We start from the raw sequence: 7,108 nt of genomic DNA on the forward strand, positions 1-7,108 counted from the left end.
CAGGAGCAGAGGTGAACCCACGGAGGGGGCCTTTAAATCAGTAACACATCATACAAGGATGGGGATGCAGAATAAGTCTGACACCAAATAATAAGACCGACTCAGGAAGTTGGCAAAATGTCTCTACCGACTGTTTTATTTTCAACTGTCTGAAACAGGGAGTTACAACGGACATCAACGGAGGTCGCACAACATAAGTCTCAATGCATTTCCTAAAAAAAATCACATTTATATAGTATACATTTGTCATACGTGACGTTATACTACGTGGCAAACTAAGACAACCTACGGGATGTTGTGGTTTGATTAAGGGGAACATGTAAGTATACTTTCTATATAGGGACAGGTTGTGACTGGGTCTCTGCAGTCAGGTGGACAACTTACGCCCAGCCCTAGTGCAAGTCATCTTCAACATTTATTTACTACACTGTACATCATTGGCTCTCAAACTATAAGGCCCTTCATTATGTGGCCTTCTACAATTGGTTGGCATGCTTGTACCCTTCTGGAACATTCGGCTCACTAGCAGCACCTAAGCTGGTACCCCAGGTGTCAGTGGGTGGACTTCACCATGTCTCCCAACCCAATTAGCCGATCATCTCTCATCACTCATGCTGTCTGCCATTCAGACTGTCTTTGAACTTGGCCTTGTAAAGTATCATTCCTCCTGAGAATAGAAGGGAGCATAGGCACATCGTTATTGTAGCTCAGGTATGTCCATCCACTCCTATTTCCTGATTCAGCTTCTCACGTCCACTGTTCTTCAAGGGTAGATAACTGGTTCTTGGCTGCTCCATCCTTTGACACCAGGCCAGACAGCTATTTCAGGCCTCTTCTCGATCTTCAGCTGTTTTCTTACTGTGACACACATCCCTCCGATCCTTCTTGCTCCGTGGGTCTGAGCTTACTAAATATGTGACACCGATGTCCATACTTCTATGTAATGGCATCTATATAATGGCGGCACCGGCTGCAGTCTTTTCACTACGTATAGCCAGCCTTTACGATTACTTAGTCTACTTGTGTTACAGCAGCTGTACAGTTATAAAATGGCTTGTATTTTCTGCAGTTCTCTTCACACGTGCAATCTTCTTTTTGCATTTGAAAGTCTTCTCGATTCTTTACTTCATCATCAGATTCTATAAAGTCTATGCATTCTCTTCTTCAGCCACTCTTCTCAGTGCGTCATGCTTGCTTCTTGTGACATCACCAGCCTCTCTTTCTCTCATCTTTATATTCCTTTGGGGATCTCCTCCAGGAGACTGTAATCTCTACAGGGATACATCTGTGATGCTGGAAATGCATCAGAGGGACAGGGCCTCCATATCCTTGTCCTTTACTGCCTTTTATCATGTGTTCTGTCATGTCTTCCGTGCAGGAGTTCATGTGGGACTCCTAGCGGTGCAGCTCTCTCTTTTGGTTTGGTGTACAGACCCATGGGATACCCTTATGGCACCCATGGGCGGGGGTACAACTCTGTGCCCCTAGTGTATGTTTTTGGGCACCTGTGTGTGGCCCACAGAGAAAGGTATGGGCTGGTGGCAGCTCTATGCTGAATTTGACAGGTCCTCTGAGTATCCTCCATTTTGGGATACCCAGGCCCTGCCATTGGAATCAATTGATTCCTGATAGGAAACAAGATGGCCTCTGTGGCCTCTTGCTTTCTATTGCCTGTTACCTTGTTTTCCCAAAGTCCTGGGAAGCCCTGACTCTGTCCCTTCCCCCTGACTGGCTGTTGGGTGGAAGTTCCATATATGGTGTTGTAGTGAAGTCCAGGCCAGACTGGCTGGAGCCTTCCCAGTGACTGTATGTTGTGGGTGGAACCTGGGTGAATGGAGTGTATGACGAATACGCATTCTGTGTTGTGAATGTCTAGTATCTGGTGTTTGACACAATGACTGAGACAGCCCTGCCCGAAACTGGTATGAATGCAATGTGGAGTGTTGAATGGCTGGGTACTTGTCCCAATACACATACATTGTTGTGAGTGTCTGGAGAGAAGTGAATGGCCTGAGTGCACTATGCACCTGATTGGATGCCTGCCTGCATGAATGCCCTTCTGACCGATTGGTTGCCTGACTGTGACACAGCAGAATGAATGGGAGATCAACTAGTATATCTGGGGGCCTCTCACTGCTAGAATTTGTGTTCAGAAGCTGAAGAGAAACTGGAGTTGAAACTGAAGCTTAACCTTGAAGGCCTGCTGGAAGAGAAGTCTTGCTGTTGCTCTACTTCATCAATATGAAAACTGCTGTGTCTCCAAGGACTGACCCAGAGAGGACCTGGTAAGGCGCCCTCTTCCCGAGCTACGAGGGACCATCGTGCATCAGCTGATCTTTGCCAAAGCTCCCTGGTAGACAGACCGACGACAGGCTGCTGACCGGAGACGGGGACTGCCGCGGAATCCCAAAGAGAAGCGCCTGGAATGTTGTCCGCCACCGTCGATGACCACCATCGCCGACGAGGGCCGCCGTGCTCCCGTTACCTAAGAACTTTCGATTCACGGACACGCTCGTCCGCACCGCGGCCCGCCTTATCCCGCCGGAGAAGGCCTGGCTGTCGACGCACCGAGGAGCATCCGTCGGTGGGTTTCCTGCCACCCAAAGACCACAGAGACGCCGACGACTCAACGCCCTTGCTGGGCCACAGTTCTTCAAACTCTTTGCAGTCCTAACTATCGACATGGAGGTGCCCCGCACGCCTCTTCCTTGCAGGACGTTTACGCTTCCCCGTCGACGAGCACCACTAGGAACGAAGCTGCCACTTCACCGTCGTAGTTCACCTTGTTCATCGCCTGACGTTCGACGACCCATGGCTCCTGCCTTAAAGGGATTGCACTCAAGAAGGGCCGTCGATTTCCCGACGAGGAACTCTGCAACACCAGGTACTTTGGGGTTGCTGAACTATTGGAAAGATTCTTGTGAACATTATATGGACTGGGCTTGTGATATATCTTTATTCTACAGGTTGCCCAGGTGGGGGATCTCCAAACAGAACTGTGTCTAATGGTAGAGGCCAGTATTCTGCCTATTGTTCTCATCATCTTGCTTTCCTCCTATATCTATTGTTGGTTTCCTTTACAAACTGATTTGTGTGACATTTAACCGTACAGTTGATGCACTTTAATGAGATCTAATAGTAATAGTGGTACCACGTAGAACTGTATATTTGCCATTGTAGATAACTGAGCACAGAGTGAGTTATCATGTTATTGTACAACACCTTGAACATTAATTATATAAAGACTGTGTTTTAACTAATACAGTGTGTGGACATTCCTTTATGGGTGCTTGGGGACTACACTGTACTTAAGAACCAGCCTGCATCACCTCCTGAGAAGTTAGGTCTTGATTGCTCATCCATTGCTACCAACAATAGAGAATCATGGCTGGGGTCCTCTGTGCCTCTCCTCTACCATATAGAGCAGGGGTGCACAACTGATTTTGACAGAGGGCCGAAAGTACCTTACATGAGGGCTATAGTGGGCCGAAAAGTAAATGTGGGCGGGGCGGTAGGCGGGGCGTGGCAAGAGGCTTTTTAAACCCCCAATTTGTACTAAACACATGGAAAAAGAATGTTTTTGAGGGGTAACGATTTTTATTTGCATTTCAAACTTACATTTTGTACTACACATTTTCCATTGTTATAATTTATTTCTATTTAGTTATTGTATCTCGCCTGTTTAATTAACTTATATATATTTTATTGACTCTAGATACACTATGCCCCATGGCCCCCTCACCCCAACCAAACACTATGCCCCATGTCCCTCACCCCCAACCAAACACTATGCCCCATGGCCCCCTCACCCCAACCAAACACTATGCCCCATGTCCCTCACCCCCAACCAAACACTATGCCCCATGGCCCCCTCACCCCAACCAAACACTATGCCCCATGGCCCCCTCACCCCAACCAAACACTATGCCCCATGTCCCTCACCCCCAACCAAACACTATGCCCCATGTCCCTCACCCCCAACCAAACACTATGCCCCATGGCCCCCTCACCCCAACCAAACACTATGCCCCATGGCCCCCTCACCCCCAACCAAACACTATGCCCCATGTCCCTCACCCCCAACCAAACACTATGCCCCATGGCCCCCTCACCTCCAACCAAACACTATGCCCCATGGCCCTCTCACCCCCAACCAAACACTATGCCCCATGTCCCTCACCCCCAACCAAACACTATGCCCCATGGCCCCCTCACCCCCAACCAAACCCCCCAACTCAGCACACACACAAACATGCACCAATACAGACCCGAACCCCCACCCCCCAACTCAGCACACACACACAAACATGCACCCATACAGACCCGAACCCCCCACCCCAGCACACACACACAAACATGCACCCATACAGACCCGAACCCCCCATCCCCCAACTCGGCACACACACAAACATGCACCCATACAGATCCGAACCCCCCACCCCCCAACTCAGCACACACACAAACATGCACCCATACAGACCCGAACCCCCCACCCCCCAACTCAGCACACACACAAACATGCACCCATACAGACCCGAACCCCCCACCCCCCAAATCAGCACACACACAAACATGCACCCATACAAACTCGAACCCCCCACCCCCCAAATCAGCACACACACAAACATGCACCCATACAGACCCGAACCCCCCACCCCCCCAACTCCAAACCCCCACCCCCAACTCAGCACACACACACTCAAGCATGCACCCATACAAACCCGAACCCCCCACCCCCAACTCAGCACACACACAAACATCCACCCATACAGACCCGAACCCCCCACCCCCCCAAATCAGCACACACACAAACATGCACCCATACAGACCCGAACCCCCACCCCCCAAATCAGCACACACACAAACATGCACCGATACAGACCCGAACCCCCCACCCCCCCAACTCCAAACCCCCACCCCCAACTCAGCACACACACACTCAAGAATGCACCCATACAGACCCGAACCCCCCACCCCCGCATCTCAACATACACACAAAATACATTCAAACACAAACATTCATACACATCCGACACACCCCCCCACCCCCGCATCTCAACATACACACAAAATACATTCAAACACAAACATTCATACACATCCGACACCCCCCCACCCCCGCATCTCAACATACACACAAAATACATTCAAACACAAACATTCATACACATCCGACACCCCCCCACCCCCGCATCTCAACATACACACAAAATACATTCAAATACAAACATTCATACACATCCGACACCCCCCCACCCCCGCATCTCAACACACACACAAAATACATTCAAACACAAACATTCACACACATCCGACACACCCCTCCACCCCCGCATCTCAACATACACACAAAATACATTCAAATACAAACATTCCTACAAATCCGACACCCCCCCACCCCCGCATCTCAACATACACACAAAATACATTCAAACACAAACATTCACACACATCCGACACACCCCCCCACCCCCGCATCTCAACATACACACAAAATACATTCAAATACAAACATTCCTACAAATCCGACACCCCCCCACCCCCGCATCTCAACATACACACAAAATACATTCAAACACAAACATTCACACACATCCGACACCCCCCCACCCCCGCATCTCAACATACACACAAAATACATTCAAACACAAACATTCATACACATCCGACACACCCCCCCACCCCCGCATCTCAACATACACACAAAATACATTCAAACACAAACATTCATACACATCCGACACCCCCCTCACCCCCGCATCTCAACATACACACAAAATACATTCAAACACAAACATTCATACACATCCGACACCCCCCACCCCCGCATCTCAACTTACACACAAAATACATTCAAATACAAACATTCATACACATCCGACACCCCCCCACCCCCGCATCTCAACATACACCCCCCCGCAACATACACACACAAACATAAAGCAAAACAAACCCGACACACAAACACAAACAGACCACTTACCGGAGACGTGCTGGAAGGCAGGCAGGTAAGCGGCAGGTAAGCTGGAACACTGGAATCGCACTACGACTGGCGTAGTCCAAGGCTGAAATGCCTTCCGGCATCAAGCCTTATGGACCATGCCAGCCGTAATGCTGGCCCTCCATTGGTGCAGCACACACGCATTACGTGCTCGTAGGAGCGACGTGATGCGTGTGTGTGCTGAGCCAATGAGGGCCAGTGTTTTCACCCGCCCGGAAGACAACAAAGACTTTCCTAATGGAGGGCGGCCGCGGGCCGCCCTCCATTAGGAAAGTCTTTGTGCCTCGCGGGCCGGTCAAAAGGGCATGGCGGGCCGCAACTGGCCCGCGGGCCGTATGTTGTGCACCCATGATATAGAGAGTAGAAGTACAGACCCCCATCCAGTCTTTACACTGGTGCCACTGGTCGGATGCTTATGGTTTTAAGAATCAGTGTATAACCGTTCCACTTACAAAATATCTGCACTTTTTTAAATTGAGGTTTAGTTGTGTACAAGATAATGGCATTACAAGCAATGGAGTCTATTGCACATGGTAAATGGACTAGGATGAGCTTAGAAGCTCTCCAGAGTGCTTGTGGAGCCAGGGAGTTAGACTTTGTGGATAAGTCTAGGGCTGAGCTTATAGCTGCCCTGGTGGACTACCAGACTGATGGTGAAACTCTTGAAGGTGGGGAACAACCAATGAGGACTCTGCCCCTGGGGTTTTTGCTGAATCTGATTCTGGGAATGCCACCATTCCTGCTGCCTCTGTTACAAACCCCAGCACTGCTCTTCAGGGTAAGCCCTGAAGATTGAACTTTTAAAATTGGAGCTGCAACGGGAACAGTTAGTCTTTCAATACAAAAAGTTGGCAACAGAAGCTGAGTTGAAGAAAGAGGAGTTGGCACAGCAAGTGATACTCAAAGATAGGGACACTGAGCACCAAAGAATCCAGCTAGAGAAAGCTAGAGTGGAGACTTCAGCTAAACCAGTTGAGAGTGGCAGGTCCCCAGCCACCAAGTTTATGAAAGATTTGGTTGGTGTGTTTGTGGAGGGTTCTGATATCCTCCAGTGGATTAAAGCATTTGAGATGGCTTGTGCAATTCATGATGTTGATAAGCGAGGTT

The sequence above is a fragment of the Ambystoma mexicanum genome, chromosome 1p (genome assembly GCF_040938575.1).
Source record: "Ambystoma mexicanum isolate Mex_15411 chromosome 1p, UKY_AmexF1_1, whole genome shotgun sequence".
Lineage (NCBI taxonomy): Eukaryota > Metazoa > Chordata > Amphibia > Caudata > Ambystomatidae > Ambystoma > Ambystoma mexicanum.